Raw genomic sequence first — 21,569 nt, forward strand, 5'->3', positions numbered from 1 at the left:
AATATCCTTATAACGCATGTAGGGGGTACTTTATCCCATATATAACCACCACAGTAAGGTGTGGGATGTTGGAAATTGGCTGCATAATGTTCAGACTGCTAAAGAGAATAATGCAGATTGCCAAAACAGTGAAATCACGCGAGATTAGCACTTGCATTATCCTAGTTTATCACCCTTTTGTTATCCAAAGAAATAACCTCTTCTGCATAGAGTGGTTTTAATAAATAACAAAGAATGCACAAATATTAATTTAAATGTATGCAGACCTAATTTACAAGTTCTGTAAAAGTCAAACAGAAAAATCGATCGATTTATAGTCATTCTTGGAAATATTTACTGCTCTCGAGACAATCTTCGATCTAAAATATGCTAGACAACAATCATTTTTTGCACTCTAAATTCCCAAAAATGTGTATTTTCGCATGTATGTATCTTTACGATAATAAAGTGTTGTCTCTTTGACACATTTTTAAGAGCTACATTCAGTGACAAAGTTAAAGTTATAAAACCACTCAATGTCACCGGGGACCCCATGCCTCAGTCATGGCACTTTGTTTCTCCATCAATGGCCGTTGGAGTCCTTGGTTACTGAAACAGAATAAGATAGACTAAAGTCAAATTAAAGTAAAAGCAAAGCCCAGGAAGGGAATAGGAACTCCCTGGTGACATGGAGTCAACCGGTACCTCTACGCAAAGGATATATACTTTTCCCCCCAGGAATATGCCCGACCGGGTAGAGGTGGCTGATGGATTGTGGAATGTTCCTGCTGCACTCATTCAAAACAGAAGTAGGTTTTCCCAATTTCACTCTTTCTTCCAGCAAGTAGCCTCGGTCATTCATAAACCCAATGTCTGGGAGGTCTAACTCCAATAGAAGAGTGGGCTACGCTCATTTATTTCTTTATTTTAATGTGTTATAGTTTATATATAAAACTTTATACATATATAATATATACATTAATTGATCAATTAATCAATTCCATCATTACATCACAGTGTTAAAAAGTATACAAATACAAATACACACATATACAAATCTAAACACATATAACCTAAAACCTACAATGCAACATACATGCAGTAAAATTCCTAAAAGATTTATAATTCCATCCATCAATCAACATTCTTATCTTGGATCACAATACTTAGAGACACTGAATGTCCTCACCGACTAAGCAAATACTTCTATGGCCAATTTCCTTGACACCCTGCTCCAAACTCTGCACAGTGCCATTTTCAGGGCTCTATTCTTAGTATTTATAAATCTCTTCCGAAATGACAGAGCCTTAATCCTGTTCAGGTGATGTACAAATGTACCTAAATGATTCATGTATTCATGTGGTGTCCAGTTAATATGTCGAATCCATAATGTGAATGACAAAAATGTAGAAAAAAATTGGCCGAATTATTTTTTTCTCGAATATGTCATTTTTTTATTTACATGTTTTTTTTTTGCTTTTGTGCGTTAAAAAAATGGTTAAAAAAAGGGGTGTTTGGGTGGATCCCCCCAATTTCGAACGAAAAAGAAAAAGACATTCGAAAAAAAAAAATTTCAACAATTTTTTTTCGACATTTTTGCATTCGACATTATGTAATTCGAAAATGTCACTTTAAACCTATTCATGTATATAGGGCCCAAATTTAAACATTCTGTGAGGACATGTTTAGGCATCTCCAAGACTAACGGGTCTTGGCATATGCGACAGTACCTTCATTCTTCCAGCAGAGAGAGTGACAGACTTAGAGAACTTAATGCAGGGGGTCGATTTATGCACAGCAAAAGTATAAATCTCCAAAGATTTTAGAGGGGCATATGACTAAGTAAGGCTGAGCCGTTTTACATGAGTATAACGTGTGAGTGACAAAAGTATAACTCTTTAGGGGTGATCAATATGAAAACATTTCACACCAGTCCTATAGGTGCATATGGCTCTCCAGTGACTTCTTTGATGCGTAATAACAATCCTCCAAATTGGGAGTCCATCCAATACATTCAAACAGCCATATCATACTCTCCTTAAAGTTTGGTTTTCCTCCATTCTTATTAATTGCTTTACCCAAACTATGTAGGAGAAGATTCGTTGGGCTACTCATCATTTTGATGTACAAGAGTGCTAGCTTTTTCAAAACCATAGCTTTAAGAGACAAGATCCCTAAATCAAGGCGGATAATGACCATGGGTACACAGCTAGAAGGACCAAGAAGTCTTCTCCAGAATCTTCCCTCAATACGCCGGAGCCATTTTAAATCTGGCACTCGAGAACATAAATGATAGCTGGTACTTTGCATTGTAAATAAAGGCACCTAGCCCCCACATATGTGAAACCTCCTGTTCGCTTAACAAATGTGGGATGTTAACTGCTCTGCCTTCCTTGTGCGAATCTCTATACCTTGTCGTTGATCAAACTCAACTCCTAGGTACTTGAACTGAGACACCCAATGCTCTATTTCCTCCATATCTTTGTTCTTAAATTCTGAGAGGAAACAATGATTCACAGACATACTGAAAAGTGTGGCTGGTCGTATGTTGTTTTCAGACCACTTAATCCGATTACCTGAATAGGTGAATTCCACATCCCCTAATCCTTTTACCTGAGTAGCTGGAGCAAACTCATGTAACTTTAATGTTAATGCCCCATGATTGCTCCATACATTGGCACTCACATACAAATCGGTCACATAAATCGCTACTTCCAAATTAAAAAAGAAGTAATCCAGAGTGGCCATTACAGCCATTTAAGATTTCGAGCTCCCAGCTCTGAAAGAACTTCATCCACTTTAATCCCTCAAAGTCAGGAACAGATTGTTCCATAACACTTGTACTAGACAATATTCTGTCTACTTGCGTTCCTTCACTACCTGCACAGTTACGTTAAGGTCACCACCCACAATAATACAATCAACAACATTGCCTCTAGACCAATGCCCAAAAAGGTTGTCTAAATCGTTCTGAATCTGTTCTCTAAATAGAACCCTAAGAGGGTTATAGATGTTGACTAACAGGATATGTTAACTCTTGCCATTGAGGGGAATATCCACCTCCACCACTAATATGTTGTTTGAATCAACAGATGATAGTCTGCTGTTATTTGCTGCAGTTTGATGGACGGTGTACCCGTCTATATGGATTGCTGATGTTAACCAAGTCTCCTGTAATAGGAAAATCGGATGTTGGAGAACATAGGGCAGAGAACCAGGTGGAGATAATAAGTGGGCAAACCCTCAAGTATTCCAGGAAATGAGCGATGATACTCATTGTTAAGTGAGCACCGCAGACAGGGATTCCTCAAGCTATTTTAGCATAGAATGAAAATCGGATAGCTGAACCTTGTCTTTGCTGGGCAGTTGTGATGTTGGCGTATTCCGAAGACTGCAAGTGACTTGCGTAAACGGTAAGGCTGGATCCACTATGTCAGATTTTATGTCCAGCTCAATCCCACAGCTCAACAAGTAGGTCGCAAAGGCACAGAGCACGCGGACAGTATCCATGTGCTTTCAGTGGACAGCTGATACATTAGAATTGACACATTTTAACGGCTCAAAGAAGATAAAATCGTCAGATACCAATACCCGCAGTTGTGGTACTTGATGAAGAAGGGACATAAAAGCAGAGCAACACAGCCACTTGTCCTGGGTTTTTTGATTGGCATTTTTCACAAGCAAAACTGTACTCTCCAGCACCCGATTTCTCACTGAATCAACTTCTATTGACCACCGTTGCTTGATAGACACTCTTCAAGCTGGCACCCGTCACGGCAGATTTGAAGTCGAGTTGTTATCAAGCCCCTCTCCACTGATCAATGATACATTTGTATCCAGGTTTGTGTCAGGTTGTTCTGTCTGTGGGTATATCTGCTCAGCCGACTTCAGCCAGCTCGTTAAGTTGCCCTGATGATTTCCCTGATGCTTTTTGCAGCGCGCCCCCTTCCTGCAAGCTTCCTTAGATTGTTTCACTGGAATATCCGTAGGCGTTATAGAAGCATCAATGGTACATGGCAATTTGCGAGCTGCAACCCGACACGCTAGTGGTCCGCGTTGTTTTATAGAGAAGAATCGATTGGACGAATCCAACGAATCAGCAGTCATGACTGGCACTGCCCTGGTCACTTTAGTGGAAGGAGGATCACCAGCCTTGTTCATAAGAGTCTTGCCTCACATGTCCATTTAGGAATGTGGGGTAGAGACAAGTCATGGAGAGTCATGGAAAAGGTGCTGGAGAACCAGAAGAAACAAAAGTTGCTAGTTGCTTGTGCTGCTCCATAAAATTATTGTATTAACTTCTGCCCGGAAAAGAATTCATTAATGTACAACTTGGTGGGAAAATGTAAAATAAAATTGTATAATGCCATTATTAACCTTCCGGCCCCTAGTATTTGTGAGGGGGGTTAGCTATAGGGCAACACGTTTGTCTTGGAAGCAAGACAAGCAGCGCACCACAGGTTCAAATCACGATCCCGCGCTTAGAAACCAATCTCTGCTATTAAGCGCGTTATAAAAGAACAATTATAACATGTCCCAAATTGATCAGGTCTTCAGATTTTATGATCAGCAAATAATAGCTTCAAGTATCACTTACCTTGATTCGAGTGCCACTTGTGTGCACAATTTTGGTTTCATCCACATTTAGTCATAGCTTTCTTTCTTTCAAGTAGACTGATTGATATGTTTGGACATTTTGCCTGGAAGCCCTTTCGTGTCTGGTTTAGGATTACAGTGCCACCTGCCCTGAGTACTAGTGTGGCCAACTCTTTAATAGTCTGTCGCGCAACACTTGACCACAAGGCGGTGATGACGTCACGTCATTCACGTTTGGCCCGCCCCTTTTTAAAATTAAAATGTTTTTGATGGCTCTTAATTCCTGGCTTAATTGAAATGCAAATGGTTTGTCCTTGGGAGGTTTTTTAACTGCTTACAGCTCGACCTGTAGGCTCAAAAGGAGCCAGGGCTGCAGAACCGCCATCGGAAAGAAAGCAGCAGGCGGCAGCGCCGTGCTGTGTAAATGGCTACTTAATTTTGCAGAGTAGCTGTGTTGGAGGCAGGTTGTCCCGAGGTAGGTCGAGACAATCTGCATCTCGCATAGCCACTCTGCAAACTGTGGGACAGAGTCCCCAGTGCTTTAAGTGGGGTAAGAAATTGAGGGGGGGCCCTCGTTTGGGGGCGTGGCTGCCATTGTGGGCGTGGCCTAAAAGTGCACAAATCATAGTAATGTGCGCAAACAAATATATAAATGTATTTGAGCATTTATATATTTGTTTGCGTACTACTATGGTTTGTGATTTTTCAAGCATTCTTTTATATACATAGCAATGTAACATATGTCTATGTTTATAAAAGACGGCTTGAAACGTAGGCATCTTTTATAAAGCGTTTAGGACGGACAAAACCCAAGATAAGGGGTCATCAGAGAAAGTTACAGTGACTGACGGAAGTGCCATCCAGTCACAGCAGCGCTGTGCCTGGCTGGCACTTCTGTCAGCTTGCCTGACGTTAAAGTGGCAGGCGCATCTCCCGTCGCGGCTGCGGCCACGGCGGGATAATGCGTCCTGCCATGGCGTGGTGGGGCCGGGGTGCCCCGGCAGGGCCCCGGCTCAGCCCTGCTTTTTGGAGACTGCTGGGCCCCGGCCCACTTAAAGCACTGAGAGTCCCTAATTGCGGGACAATCGTGCGAAATCCAGGACAGTTGGCCACCCTACTGAGTACAGAAGTGCATTAACTGACCTATCCTGAAAGCGGGGTGAAAATCCCTCCCTGCACATAGACTCGAAATCCCAGACGTGAAATAGTAACATCATGGGAGCGACTGAGAATCCTCGATTGACCCCTTTCTTGATAGGAAAGTGCTCAGTGTTTCTCTACTTCCCTAGCGTACTTTAGCACAGTTCTTGACTAAGTTTACGAGTGCAATGGCCGATAGTTGATTGATCCCGTCTAAATCATGTCTGGATATTTGGGATCAACATGTTTTCCTCAATCCAAGGTTCTAATTTCAATCACGCACACCGTTCAAATGTTTTACTTGCCATGCCAGGCACTGTAATGGATTGAAGCAACGCTATTCATGTTTTGGACTCTTCATAAGTATTTTCATGTTTCTGGCATACTTCTAGAGTTCATAATAGCTTTAGGTATACAAACCATTACCTCCGTCCCCGAAAACATGGGTTGTCGGAAAAAAAGCTGAAACCATTGTTGAGGCACATATTGGTGATGCGCAATGTGAATTTGGGTGAAAAGCTACCATTTCCCCACCTACAGCAGTAGTTTCCTTCTAGTCATGGTCAAGAAAGGTCAATCTCTGTTTTGCGGTTTTCTCGGTTTTGTTGTTGTTCAATTAATCATTTATAGTGCAGTATAAGTGGCCTTTGTGTCTGTGAACTAACACTAGAAATCTTGACTAGGATTTTTAGTTCTCTTTTTTCTTTACACAAATTGTGTTGGTCCAGTGGGAACTTTTATGCTCGTTAGCGCCATCAAATCTCCCAGCTCTACTAGCGATTTGATAATTTAGAAGGGAGTGGTCTTCAAGTGCTGTATTTACCACTTCTGGATTGTTCTGTAAGTTAAAAAACGTAAGCAAATACTTTCAAAACGAATTGTTTTCAATACATTGTGCGTAATGAGAGCTGTCTCTGTTGCGGTAAGTGAATCTTTTCTATTTGGAACTCGACATGGCTCTCAAGAAGACCAACATACATTAAAAAAAATAATTCCATGTATACCTCTAAGGATTCAGAAATTGCCTTGCGGTCTCTGTCTGGTCTGCTCAAAACCTAAAAACTGTACAGTTTAGTCATACTAAACGCATTTAGGAGTATGACATGCATCATTGTTTGGTGCTACCCTTAGTTATATGTCTGTGAAGCTATCTAGTCCTCATAGAATCTCCTTCATAGCTGCATAGAGACACTCCAGATTGTGAGGACAACCAGTTCTTTTCCTGGCTGATTCTAACTCACGTTAAGCGAGACTAAGGTCTGTATAGCGGCTAGCGCCTCATTTAACATAGACTGTTGATCAATCGCCACAGCATTTGTGGATAGCTTTCTGCCAAAATCTACCATTAGTAAAAGGTTGTTTAATGCGGATTAATCAACACTTGCCAAAGCCCTTGTAGATTGCTTTGCAATAAAATCGCCCATTATTAGAAAGCTCATTTAACTTAGATTGTTGAACAATTGCCAAAGTCTTTGTATATAGGTTTACACTAAAATCGACCATTATTTCAAATGGTTGATTTTGATTATTTTCAAGTATCATCTTTAATCTTGAGTCATTGGGCTGTTATATTGCGCTTCATGTCAGGGTTCAGCCTTTAAGCACGGGACAGGGTTTTGAGCCAGTTGGCAAAAGAAAGATATTATCAGTGCCATGTGATTGGTTTGCCAACATTCTGTCAAGGTTGGGCATGACCAATGTAAAATCGGTATTTGGTAGCCTACTCCCTCTTCACTGTTACCTACCCCAGTGCATGTAGCCAAAGTCTTACCGTTTTGTGTAGCCTTCTGGATTAGATCTAATGTTATGTTATGTTATAGTTTTTCACACCACAAGGGTGTAGCACAATCAACACCAAAAGGTAACATAGCGCTATAGCTGACAACAAAGGATCACGAGAAAAAAAAAGAGTTAAAATAGTAAAGTTTTAAAAGACTTACTGAATTGAAGATGATCGGATACCACACGCAGGATGGCAGGAAGAGCATTCCAAAGAACGGCAGCTTTGACTGAAAAAGAGCGACCTCCAGTCCTAGCAAAATGGACCCTAGGGACAGCCAAAAGAGAATGGCCCCCAGATTGTAGTGTACGGGCACAAGCATAAGGTCGACATTTTTTATGAAAGTACTCCGGGCCGACGCCATAGAAAGCCCAATGCACCAGGCACAAAGATTTGAAGTGAACACGTCTGGCCACAGGCAACCAATGGAGGGATCTCAGGACTGGAGAAATATGTTCCCGATAAGGGGTGCCAGTGGCGAGGTGGGCGGCATGTTCTGGAGAACCTACAAGCGCAGTATCAAGTAGTCCGGCTGAGCCAGATATAAGGAGTTACAGTAGTCAATCTTGCTAAGGACTAAGGCAGAGACCATTGGAGTTCCTAGGTGAACAGGGATGAATTGAAGGACATTCCCTAGAATTTTTAATTGAAAGTGGCCAGCTTGGCAGGCTGCGCCAACCTGAGTGGCAATGGACAAAGAAGCAGATAGCTTGACCACTGGAGAAGCAGCAGGGAAGGGACTGAAGGAAGAAGGCCAAAAAGCAGGTGTCCAGAAAGGAGAAGCAGATGAAGCACCCACAACCATAACCTTGGTCTTGTCTCTGTTTAGTTTGAACCAGTTTTCGCTCATCCAGCAGCCCACGGCATATAAGCAGCCTAGCAGCTGAGTGGCATGGGCTGGATAACGAACATCCAGCCTAACCAAGATCTGCGTGTCGTCAGCATATGAGTAACATCTAAAGCCGTAGGCGTGGATGAGAGTGATCAGAGGCTGAATGTAAATATTGAAAAGAGTGGGAGACAGGGCCGAGGCTTGTGGAACAACACATATCAGAGCCGAGACCGCAGAGGGAAAAGGTTGGAGCAAAAGACGCTGTGAACGATCAGACAGGAAAGAGTGAAACCAGGCAAGGACCGAACCTGACATGCCAGCCGCAGCTAACCGGTTGATCAGGATGGAGTGGTCAATAGTATCAAAGGCAGCAGACAGATCTAACAAGATCAGAGCTGCTACTTCACCCTGATCATCAATAAGCGTAAGATCATCAAGCATCGAGACCAGGACAGTCTTGGTACCTTGACCAGGTCTGAAACCCGATTGGAAAGCATCAAGCAAAGATGTAGATTCACAGAACCTCACCAGCAGTGGGGACACCAAAGATTCAAGAAGCTTCATATTAAAAGGCAGAAGCAAGATGGAGGGAAAATTAGCAAGGACAAAATGGTCGACAGCCTGCTTCTTCAAAAATCAGTTGAATGCCAAGTGTCATGTGAATTTAACAATAATACCTGATCCGGCGGGCCCTAGTGCCATTACTCGGGTCGGGTATTATTGCTATTAGCACCCTAAATTGCCAATCCGGTCACCTGCAGTGCTGACAGCAATGTTTTTTATATGAATGAACGGGATGCCTCACGGCGTCCCGTTCATTCATACAAAGTACTTACGCAAGATGGCCGCCATGGAGCTGGAAGACGGGGCTCCAACCGGAGCCCCTCCTCCATTTCGATGGTGGCCAGCAGGTACACAGAGCAGCAGTAGGAATCAGGTAAGTGGGGCTAGGGATGGGAATACAAAGGGGAAGAAGGGCAGAGAGGATGACAGGGTGGAGGAAGCAGTAGTCAGGTTGCTCGGAACGTCGGCTTGGATTGTCGGATTCAGCCTGCGATTTGAGCAGTCTGATTGGTTGCTTCCTCTGCCCTGGGTGCTTGGTTGCTCCCGCCGCCCCAGGTACTAATGACTATTGGTAAATGTACAACCTAAAATTCCAGAGTCTGTCAATAGATTTTTCGCCAGTGGGATACATTGTCTCAAATTCAAATTCACATTTCCCAGCTACACCCCTTACAGTATTGGTTACCGAAGAGAATTCCCACCTTTGGTATATCCTTATTAGGTATTGTGGCTCCCAAAATTCTTGTAAGAATATTTGTTTGTATGAGTTTTTATTACCATGAACAGTAAATAAAATCTTGATTATGTTTCAACCCCCAATTTGTTCACTGGAGGCTCATTAAACGTAAATTGAGTATCACGAAGATCATGTCAAGCAGGCATGGTTTTGTTTGACTTTGGTTTCCCCATACTCTTGAGGTCATGCCTTCTTATTAATATAATTCTGTATCACCTTGGTCCCCTTCTTTGGCCCATAGTCTTTATGGTAAGGGCCCTCCCCTCATGAGAGCAAGCACCTTCCCATTTCTACTGTAATATAATAGAGAACAAAGTACATAACCTCCTGCGCTGGACAACTTGTGTTCTAAGGTGTCGCAACCGCCTTAAGATTGAGACACCTCTCTATTTGTCTCAAAATCAAAGTTTACAAAATACGATACACTATTTAGGGAATTGGCAGCGCAAAAACATTTCCAGAATTACTTAGATATAGCCACTCATAGCATTCTTAAAATTAGAACTCTAACCATCGGAAGTTAAAGCAATAGTAAAGCAATGTATAGGTGGAAGTATCACCAGAATAGTCACTTGTTCCAAGGAGTAACTATTTTTTAAATAGACACTACTTGTGGTTTGGTACAGAGAAATGACCAGTGATTGGTCTATTTTTTATTACATGGAGAGCTGCATGGGAGGTTTACTGTTACAGTCCGCTATGAAGAATGAGCCGAACTGCTGAATAATACTAAATCAGATGTGCAATAGTAACACAGAGACAGATTGGGAAAGTATACATTTATGGAAACACACTTATAATCAAATGCATAGTCGTCACACCTAGCACTAATACAATTATAATATGTCTACTGACGAAAAAGGGACATATTATTAACCTTAGTGAAACGAGAACAAATAGATGAAACAAGAATGGTTTGAAGGGATTACCTTCACTACATAGAACATTTAATTTGAGGGCACGGTCGCTATGCAAAGAGGTTTTCTATGCACAACACACTAGACTTTCAATTAAGCACTATTGATAACGAATTACTCGCAATAAGCAATAACATTCCGATATTTTGCAACTTGCACTTAGAGAGGGCATCAATATAAAATCAACACATTTTTAGCAAACAAGGTATTGAAGAGTTGACAAGAACATAGTAACTGAAAGAGACATGTTTGTTTTAGTATGTAATGGCTTTAGTTTTTACTTATGGACAAATCCTTTTTTTGTTGTGTGACCTGTAATGGGTGGACCGTGTGGTCCGACAGCTGTGCCTAGACCAAGTGAACCATACTTGGAAACATCCAAGGAAAGCCAATATACAGAGGCTGTATTGCATACAGAGGCATAGCAAGGATTGTCTAACGATTGGGGCCTGAAGCTAATGTAGTTGGGCCCACCACAGTGACATTAATATCTGCAAATGTCCACACAGTGCTGTTGTGTGGGCATTTACAGATTTTCGGTGGGCCTTGCCCGCTCAGGCCCTACCCTGTCTAGGACTCTGAAAATGATTGAAGAAAAGAACAATATGTCTGGACTATTGAAACACCTGGATGGTTACAAAGCTGGACTGGAAATATTTTTGAAATCCAAGAGATTGTTGAACTGCCTGTAGTTTTGAAGCTGGGCGAGCTAAACTCTTAGGGAAGGGAACCCCAAGACCTTTTAGGAACTGTTTTGAACTTGGGGAAGGAGAAGCTGAAAAGCGAGCCAGGAGCTGGAAGAAATTTGAACTTTTATTTTGAACACGGTTTCTTTTGTTTGCTGACATCCCTAAACATTGTATATATTTAGTTGTGAGTGCAAGTATAGGTTTTGGACACAGACAGACTTTTGAGTTGAACTTAATGACACAGACTATTCTTAGTTTATTTAGGTTGGGAAATCCCACCTTAGGACAAGATATGCCTTACTCCATCTTGACATAAAGAAAATAAACCACTTTACTCAGAAAAGTGAATCTGTTGTCTATGTCTTACTCTATGATGGCTTCACCCTAAGTGGGTTGCAGGAGCAGGTGGTTCGCCTACAGAGAAGACTGCAGGGCAGTCAAGGAATCAGAGACTGAAGGGATGGAAGAGACTGGAGAGTTGGCAGCAGTAGAGAGCAGCAGGATGTGATGACAGCTAAGAGGGTCAAGGAGGAGTGGGTAAGATGAAAGTGGGCAGAAGGACAGAGTGGACAGAAGTTGGGGGTAGGAGACAGGAAGGCAAAAGACGAGGTGTTAAAATCAGACTCTGAGAGATGGAAGAAGGAGATGATGGGAAGGAACAAGCTGAAGGAGAAGGTGGTAAAATAAGGGAAAGAGAGTGGATAGAAGGAGGTGGTGGTAGTTAAGAATGTGAAGGAGGAACTTGTAACATCAGAGGGCAAAGGTTAGCAGAATGCAGTGTCATGAAGGAAAAAGCTGAAAGGGGGAGGTGGTAACAGAGGAAAAGGGGACAGGACAGAAGGCAGTCTTGAGAGGTGGGTGCAACATCAGAAGGGGAAAAAGTACTGGAGGAGGAAGAGGTAACATTGTGACCCAGAAATGGCGAGGAGTTCATTGGGATCTGGGGAGAGGGAGGGGGTAAAACTCCAGGTCCAGAAGGAAGTGAGTAAGGATGCCAACCCCAATAGTTGTATGTATACTTTGTCAAAATAAGCATTTTTTCTCATACCTTGTCCTGTGATTTACTCTTACAGATACCTAAAATGACATCTAGTATCTGACACGTTTGATTGCAAGACAATTTAATTTAAAAATGGGACATATGTTCTACTCAGACCTGCACCCATAGGTAAGCTCGTACCAAGTGCACTGTGCTAGGTGAGATATTTTATGTAAAGCACCCTTATTCTTCGAGTATTTGCGAGCCCAAATAGCTGCCAGATACCCACTTTTTCATTAACAACGTCTTCAAAGTACATAGGCTGCTTTATAGCATCTTCGTTGATCAAATATGACTAAATCCAACTCCATGCCTTCATAAAGTGAACCATTGTTGCAAATTAAAACTGCAAAAAGTGTTATATTCACAGATAATCAAATTAATGTTGTTGATATATACGCACATTTGGATGTGTTGAGACCTTCATTTCAGATGGTTATGTATTTTTTCTGAAGACCCACTAGGGAAAATATTGTAGCTGTTTAGCTGAAAGATGTCAGTCTACGTCAAAAAGGGGCCTACATTGTATGTAGAATGTTATTATGAACAAATTGGAAACAGTGTGATCCTGTTGTGGAAAAACAGATGATACTGTGATGAAAAAAAATGTTAACAATAAAATCATTGTATATGTTGTATAGTGTGAATGAGTGAAATAAGGACTGATAGATTAATTCAATCGAATGATTATTGATTATTAAAACCATAGTTGATAAGGAAAATAAAGTTTTATTTTTAGATAAAATACAGAGTGTGGGTATTTGTATATGTATGTTGAACTCTTCATATTTTGACAGTCTAGAATGTCTATATAAACAGTATGTGAAGCCTCTTATTCTGAGTCATACTACGGTAATCCTTATTATAGGAATATTTCTAATCCATGGACAAGTCATGTTTCTGGTCAGAGGCCAGCAAGCTGTGGCTCCCCGGATGTTTCGAACTCCAACTCCCTTGCTACTTACTCTTGATTATGGTGGCTGGGGCTGTTGGGAGTTATAGTACAAAACATCTGGAGTGCCAGAGATTGCTTTTTCTTTTCCAGCTGTTGCCTGAGTGGTCAGTGTAACGCTTGACTAAGACAGGGAGTCGTCTACTTTAACCAAGTGTCTCTCCTCTACTGATTAAATACTAACATGTTCAAGGTCCTGGAAGCTACTCTAGTTTTTCTTGTCCAGCTTGTTATACACATATGCTGCATGGCTGTCAGTACAGGGCTGCCATAATCTGGGGATTTGGAGGTGTGTATTGCAATCTTGCTCATTGTTAGTCTTCTATACACTATTTGCTGTGTTAAGTGGAGGCAGGGGGCAACATCGCTAAAATGATTTTGTCAGATACCAGGTTTTGCTACTGTAGGGTGAAGTGGTCTGTCTTCACCGATCCTATTTCCTAGTGCATCAAAAGCTTTTTCGAAGGTGCAAACTTGAACCACACACTAAATTAGAGACGTAGTAGCCAACCGGTGGGGAGTGTCAGATGTTTCTTTATGGTGAATCCTGGTCTCAGTGAATATGTTACTATCCATTTGCAAGTTGTTGTCTGGGTTGGGTAGGGAGAAGGGACATCAGAGCCCCAGGAGGGTCTGTAGTATTGGGAACCACTTCTTTGACTGGGGCTTGTTGAATATCAGGTCTGCTCATCCCATTGTCGAACTGTAAATCAGATCAAATTTCAAAGATGAATTTAGGCAAGTTAATTTCAATATTAAAATGAAAAGAAGTGTCACCCTATTGATCTATACTATGAAGTCCCCCATGGGGCTAGTATCTGTAAGGGGTTGCCTTGTGGGTGCAGAGTTAGGAAGTCCCGCAAGGACTAGCCGAACATTCACAGTACCCCGACTATAAAGTGCCCATTTTAGAAGAAGTGAAATGTACTCGATCACAATTTGAGATTGTTGATATGATATGTTATGATATTTTATTTGTATCACACTCATACACACGTGTTTCAGAGATTGTACCCTTGTTTTGTTTATGGGGCATGTTGGGGGTCTTTCAACAATTGCCAGAAGCTGCACTACAGTAGTAGACAAGGGCAAGCATATGAACCTGCATTTTTATTAACATAACATGAAACCACAACATGTTTGATAACTTCCAGCCCACAGGTTGCCCTCAAGCTCCCTGGTGCTAATTCTGCTATGTGCTTTCCATCATCATAAAACTTCCCCTTGCAAGAAACTCTGTGTCACGCAGTTTGACATGTCATATCCGTGTCACATGTCACGTGCCTGTCAAATCTCAGTGTCCAGACCCTACGAGGCTTACTCCCCCTTACTTTCCCTCGTTCATTCTTCATGATACTGGCTTTCTGGCTTCTGGCCTCTCAGCATCCCATAGCTTCCAACGCAAGCCTAACCAAGAAGAAGCTCAGAGAGAACCAGAGCTCCAAAGAGAATTGAAGCCGGTCAGAGATCCCAAGAGTTGCCAGGCACAGGCTTGAGTTCAGCTCAAAATTGAGCATAATGAGCCTGGGGGAACGAAGATTCTAGTAGCCCAGAGAACGAGGCAGGAGAGCAGCTCTGTAAACCACAACATGGCAATAGCGAGTGCCCACATGAGCAACGATTGCACTCCAAGCTGGCTCCGCCTGCCCACTACCACGTTTAGCTCCATCGTTTCACTGAAACCTTATGCGAGAAATGCCCTGCCTATGAGGGGAAATTACACAGGCCCACAAGTCTGTATAACATCAACAGAAAATGTACCCGAGAATAGTTCAGAAGGTCTACAAGACTATACCATGGCAGAAAATATTTTGAGGGACCACATTTGTATGTTCACTATCATCATTTACAAGGAAGTGCAAGGAGGAAAATGCTACTTCAAGTGGCATATCCTACCCTGCTTCTTGTGTGTGAGCTGACACTATGTGTGATGCTCACAAGTATGGAGGTAGACTCCAAACGAACGGGAATGATATAGGCTCAGCATGCCAGCTGGGAAAATGTCAAACTTTTACTTTCGTCCCCAAAAGTCAATCATGCATGATTATAGGCCCCACCTTCGACAGTCTTTATCTGAATGGTGTGTATGAGAGGGTGAACGATGCTGCCTACTACCTCTGCCGGTTCATGTTTTTGTGGCGCTATGATTTTGATTCTCAGCGCTAGAATTGCAGACCTTTTGCAGGATCATTTTTGGGCGGTTAGAGCTTTAAGTCAGGGAAATAACTTATTGGTGACTAAAGCAAAGTCAAAAAGCATGACTTTGCCTGCGATGCAGCCGAATGCCAGGTGCAAACGTAGCGACAGTCGATAAGGAACTATGAGCTTCAAAAGAGTTATCCCTGTCATGATGTGGAAATCAGCGAGTCAATGAACTCGACACCACATGTGGACATGGCTATAAAAAAGTACAGGACCACTGCAAATAGCATTGATTTGTTGTCCTCTGACTTGGGTTGGGCTTTACGCCCAAGGTGGACCCAGTCCTATGTGCAAATATTGTCATAAAGTCGGCCTGCGGCTCGAAAGTCCGAGGCTCAGATCCCCTGATGAGGCTGTTCGAAGTTGTCCAGTTGCACCTTAGGAGCAGATGCCGTCAACTGTCTAAATAAGTTTCTAGCTGCCATGTTGGAAATGGTTGTAGGTGAAAGGGTCGGCTGCAATTGATTCGAATGCAATAGTTTCGAGTCAAAAGGACCAGAAAAAAAAGTATATATATATATTTTTTTGGGGGGGTCCCCGCCAAACACCCGTTTTTGGTGTAAAAACCACTTTTTTTCCTATACGGAAGCCAAAAAAAAAAATACATTTAAAAAAAGGCATGCGACCTTTTTTTCTGTCCTTTTGATTCGAAACTATTGTAATTTGTATCAATGTATTCGACCCTTTGACTGGACACCGTTGGAAATACATCTGGTCCTTAAATCCATTTGTATAAGGGTGGGTTCACACCATATCAAAGAAACTACTTGATCAAAAATCATGTTGTAAAGATGACAGTGAAAGTGTACATTGCTGAAGAGCCTTGTGCTGAATCCTTGAACCTTTTTACTGAAGACATTTAGCCACTGGGTATGGAAGGTCTCTTGTCATTGCTACACTAGAACATGCAGTCAGCAGTCTGTCTTGGTCCATAATTTTATCCTGAGCACATCCACAGAAATGTTCTCGCTTTGTAACAGCCAGGTGTGTCGATTTCCAACTGGTGAGTAATTTGTAAAGAGGAAATTCTAATGCAAAATGTGTGTGTGTGTTTATGGGTTTGTGTTTCTATCCTTGTGGGGACTTCAGTACAATAACACACACGCAGTACAAATGAATGGGTGTGGAATTTGTGAGGTCTGACCGTGGGAGACCAAAACTTGCCAACCACTGAAGTCTGTCAGTAGTGGTCCAATGGTTGGAACCTCTTTTTATATTTTTCTTGGAGGTAGTCCCTGTAACTGTCCGCCTCCATCTTCAGGCCCGTTGACTGGACTAGCATATTCTGTTACAATCATCCATTTTAACTCAACATAGAAAAGATCGAAGAATTAAGATAATGAAGCAAGAACCTGTGTACAACCTTTAGGACTTCAACACTTGTGGCCTTGTCCTAGTCAGATACAATGGGTATGACTGTTCTGTATGGCTTCCAACGGAAGCTATTAGCAAATATTTCCTTTCCCATAAGCCTATATCCTGCCACTGCGATGCCATGGCACAGCAGGACGGTGCTCATGGCACAGCATGAAGGTGCTCACACTCAACTGGTGTGGCATCACGTCAGCGGGTATTGTTATACTTTCTCTGCATCTTCAAAGCTGGGAGGGAAGCAGAAGAAACCCAAAGCACCAGACGTGCGAATCTGTGGTTCCCCAGACTGCACGAGAGCCATGATTCTGACAGTTGGAGCCGCAGCTTGCACGCTGTCAACGGTCGCTCTGCCTGACGACTCTCACACTGTGAGGGAGTTGTGCCGGGTGGGAGCTGGAGAGGAAAGTGGGTAAGGGAGGTGGGGTTGGATGGTGGCAGGACACCAGGTACACTATATCTTCATTGTGGGTTGGGGCGTGCAATGCAGCACAAAGGATGTGGGCGCGTGTGGCAGCGCATCAGCTGTTCAAAGTTTTGGTTTGGGGGTGGTCAAACACAAGGGAGGTGGGATGTACTACAGGACAGAAACTACAGCTTTTCTTTAATGGTGGGAAGTTATATATTTTATATTGTATATAGTTCCCTCGTGCCTTACCTGTCCACCCCCTGCATAGGGGCTTTAAAAGGGTTGAAGTCGGGCCATATACAGCATTAGATTACAGGTGGGTAGCTTTCACTTGCGGGATATATTCTGCTGTGGGATTCCGAGTGACATCGTACACATCACCAGCTTCATCCCCATTGTCTTTCTGATGTCACCCCTCATTGGAATATATCCCTGCAATGGACAGCTATCATTCTATAGGTTGTATTTATGCATCAGGCCACTGGCAAGGGGCTATGGGGCAACTCCAAAATGAGGGAGGTGGGTGACTCCAAGGAACCGTCCAGATCCTTGAGGTTGGGAATCAAGATAGGTCCACAGGGCAACTAGCAGAATCCAGTCCACTCTACACTGGAAATGACAAACGTGAAAAGGCATAGCTTGCCCCGAGGAACACCCCTGCCCTGCCTTGGAGGTCACTCCAATCATAATAAAGGCCAGGAAGCCGTGCCTCTACAAGATATGATTCACCGATCTGGCAGAAGGCGCAGAACGTATCAAAGATAGCTTAGGGTGGGTTTGTTCTTCGAAACAGTCCATTGTGGAGTACATACCAGAGGAAGGAAGCCCGCATGTTATTGAAACAAGGACCAAATAAAATAAGCATGATTTTCTTGGAAGGCGATTGGAGATGATAACATCAAACTATCGACTGCTGCAAAAGAAGTCGGCTTTTTGTACACTTAGCGAAACATCATGGGCTCTTTGGGAAAACTGTGTGAAAAAACGGGCAGACATCCACATCCAGTAGATATGACTGGACTGATAAAGTGAATGCCAAAGAAAAGGTTAAAAGCAATTACATTCTAAATGGTGTGTGATATTTGGCAGTGGAAGCCAGGGGGAAGGATTTGGAGGCACTCACTTGAAGATAACACTCTGGCCACCATCCACACTTCTGCATACTTGAAGATAACAGTTATGTATACATGCACAGTGCCTACAGCGCACAACATCTATCACCCTTCATCTAATAAGGTGTGCCAATGAGTCGCTGGGCAAGTCATGTGACTACTAGACAATGGCCCAGTGGGATCAAATGCAGCCAACCTCTATAGATAATATATTAGACTCCTTTTATCCTTTTCGAAAACCTTATAGAAAAGGAAGCGAGCAAAAGGAATGCAACCCTTCAGCTGCCATTAGGGTGGATATCCCCCACACGAGACTTTTGCGATGGTCGGGACAACAAAACGTGGCCACACCACTGTGTATTGTAGGTTGAAAAGAGTCACGAAGAAAGTTGCTCTAGGGCACAGGGCACAACTCGAGGGTACATGCGGGAGGATGGAGTCCCCCATTTCTTTTCAGAGGGCACCTTGATATGCTAATTTCTGATGACGCCACATTCCATTGGTATGTTAATGAGTCCCCCCACTTTTTCTTTAGGACTTGACTCCTGTTAGGGTGGGTTACTGAGACATGGCAATGTGGCAGCCCGGCAACTTGTCAGGTGGCTCTGGGCTTGGCAAAGCTTCAGCGGTCTGATGGGAGTTCTTTGGAATTTGGGTGAGATCCCGGGTCTGAGGAAGTTCTAAGTGGTTGCTACTGCTAGAGTTTTACAAGTTCTTGGTGTCAGCAGTCATGCATTTGGATACCTTAGGGAAGGCAGGGGGTGGGGGGGCTGCACTTGTGCACTGGGACGGGTGCATGGCTGAACTTCTCGAATCAAAGATTCGATTGACTGGTGCATCTTACGGTAGAAGTCAGTGATATACATTACAGGGGCTCCCCGGAAGCAGGGCATCATGTTCATATTTTTATTGTTGGATGTTCTTCATTGCAGAACCTGAAGGAAACTGTATCTCAGTATTATTTTGCGTCTGTGGGTTTAGAAGTATGTGTGAAAAAGGTACAAGAAACATTCTTTTTTTAATGCTACCTTTCTGGAATGATAACATGGCAAACAATATTTGTGTATCCTATTTAACTAAAGAATAGGAACGTGGGTTATCTGAAAATGTTCGCAGTTTGAAAGATAATTCATCAGATTAATTCATATTTGGTGTTTTTAATGACTGCCCACTGGCAATCTAAGTAGAGGAGGAAGACACCAATTGGCACATTTGGTGTTTGGGCTGCAGATGGGACTAGATTGCATGTGCGTGTATTATCATGGCAGGGGTTTTCATTCATGTGATTGTAGCTTATAGGTATAAGCCAATTGTAATTTGTTTCATAGATCTAAAATATGTTATTGAAATCAAGCAAGTCCTGATGAAGATGTAGGAAGGGGACCAGTGAATGAGCGAATGAGTAGAATCGCTTTCACGGATCCCATTCCAATTTCCATTGAAACATGTGTAGTTGTGGTGTGTTTGTATGAATACAAATTGTACCGATTTATTGATGTGCAAGAATAGCACACATCATTTCTGTTTTATTGATGAATAAGGAAAGTTTATAAAATACTAATATGTTAGTTTGTTTAATTAGATTTTTTGTGACGTGTGCTAATACTCTTAAAAAGTGTGGATTTGCATATTTCTTTCGTAATTCACTCTGTATGTTGGACATATAATAAAAGTGCAACAATATATAGTCAGGGCTCTAATCCAAAGTATAGTGGGGATCTTGTCTCTGAGAATTGAAATTATTTACCTATATCTGTATTTCATCTAGAATCAACGTAAAAACCTAAACGTTAAATTGTATGGCCGTTCAGTTGAATAACAAAGCACTAGTTATGGGCCATTAACAGCTTGAGTTCCCATTCACATTTGTAAGAATTTGGCCAATTTATGGCCATCAATATTTTGCTTACCCAAAGATAATTTGAACATTGAATTGGGATATTCATCCTACTAGTGAAACAATTTCAAAGTACAGAACTTTAGACATCTATGTCCACAAGTTAAAGGTCATTTTTTTTTAGTTTGGAAAAAGGTCTCACTGTTCAGTATGGAAACTGTTCTCTTCCTGAACAAAAGCTGGAATGTTTTAAATGAACCAAGGTCCTAAATGTGGGCTCATGCAGGGAGAATCTAAGCTTAACCGTTGGGTAAAAACATCTCTTGTTAGCTCTTCAACTGGGAGGCATTTGCAGTTGACAAGAGGACACTCTCAGGACACTGAATTACACCCTCACGAGTTGTGAGCTAACCACGATGTGTTCCCCACACTGACAGGCTCAGAGGAAACTGACCATATACCTGTGTGCTCCTAATGATAACATAAAATATGATAGATTTGCCCCATACATCATCGCAGGTTCTCACTGCATGGGAGATGCTTTCCTACATTTTCATATGCAGGTTCCCTCCAATTATTCTCATATTGAAGAGGATTGACAACTGGAAATATTCAGGGATGCCACATTTTTGGTGGACCCTATTAGCCCAATCGATTCTAATGCTGAGATTTTCTTAAAATGGTTGCATCACATGCACTCCCCAGCCCCTTCGGAGGGTGCTCTCTCTCAGCACAGAAGCCTGGTGTGCCACCACCACACCCTTTATCTAATCTTGGCAGCCGGTTTCTAAACACTTGACCAATAGACATGCTGGTTTGTCAACTAAAAATGAAGACACACTCACAATGAAATAGCCCATACATCCATTCCTTCTGAGACAATGCTATGTCTAAGTTACTATTGTCTTTATCTGGGCGGTAACTTCTTCCCAAAATTCCTCAACAACCATGTGTGTTTCCAGCCCCTTTTCATGCCACAAGCCCTCCAACACTGATCTGTGCTCGTCAGGTATATTTTATATAATTTCTCTGGGGTAAAGTGCCATTGAACCATATTTGTATACCAAGCTTCTCTAAGCTGGATCGACGTTGTCAGCTTGGGGATGTTTGCCCACAAAAATACCCAATGATTCCTTGGTATATTGATCTCCAATGTCTTTTCCCATCTATGCCTATATCCCCAACAGTCTCAAATCCTGCCTACATTCCATAAAGGTGCAGATGTAGGTCCCGAGTATCATATCCCACAACTTTGTACACCCCACCCTTCGCCATTGTCTAAATGCTGCCTGAATAGTCCCCAGTTGGAATTGTGGGTTCCCAAACAACGGAGTGAAGGGGGATGGCTTAGTAGATATATGGACCTTTTGAAGTAGGCGGTCCCAAATATCACACACAACAGTCAATACCTAGC

General features: G+C 42.4%; 1 protein-coding gene across 1 annotated transcript in view; it reads right to left on the bottom strand.

Moving 5' to 3' along the window:
* RAMP2 (receptor activity modifying protein 2) overlaps positions 1 to 21,569 on the bottom strand; it is a 174,714-nt gene that overhangs the window by 38,184 nt on the left and 114,961 nt on the right. The window lies entirely within an intron of this gene.

Source organism: Ambystoma mexicanum, chromosome 13 (assembly GCF_040938575.1).
Source record: "Ambystoma mexicanum isolate Mex_15411 chromosome 13, UKY_AmexF1_1, whole genome shotgun sequence".
In the NCBI taxonomy this organism is placed as follows: Eukaryota; Metazoa; Chordata; class Amphibia; order Caudata; family Ambystomatidae; genus Ambystoma; species Ambystoma mexicanum.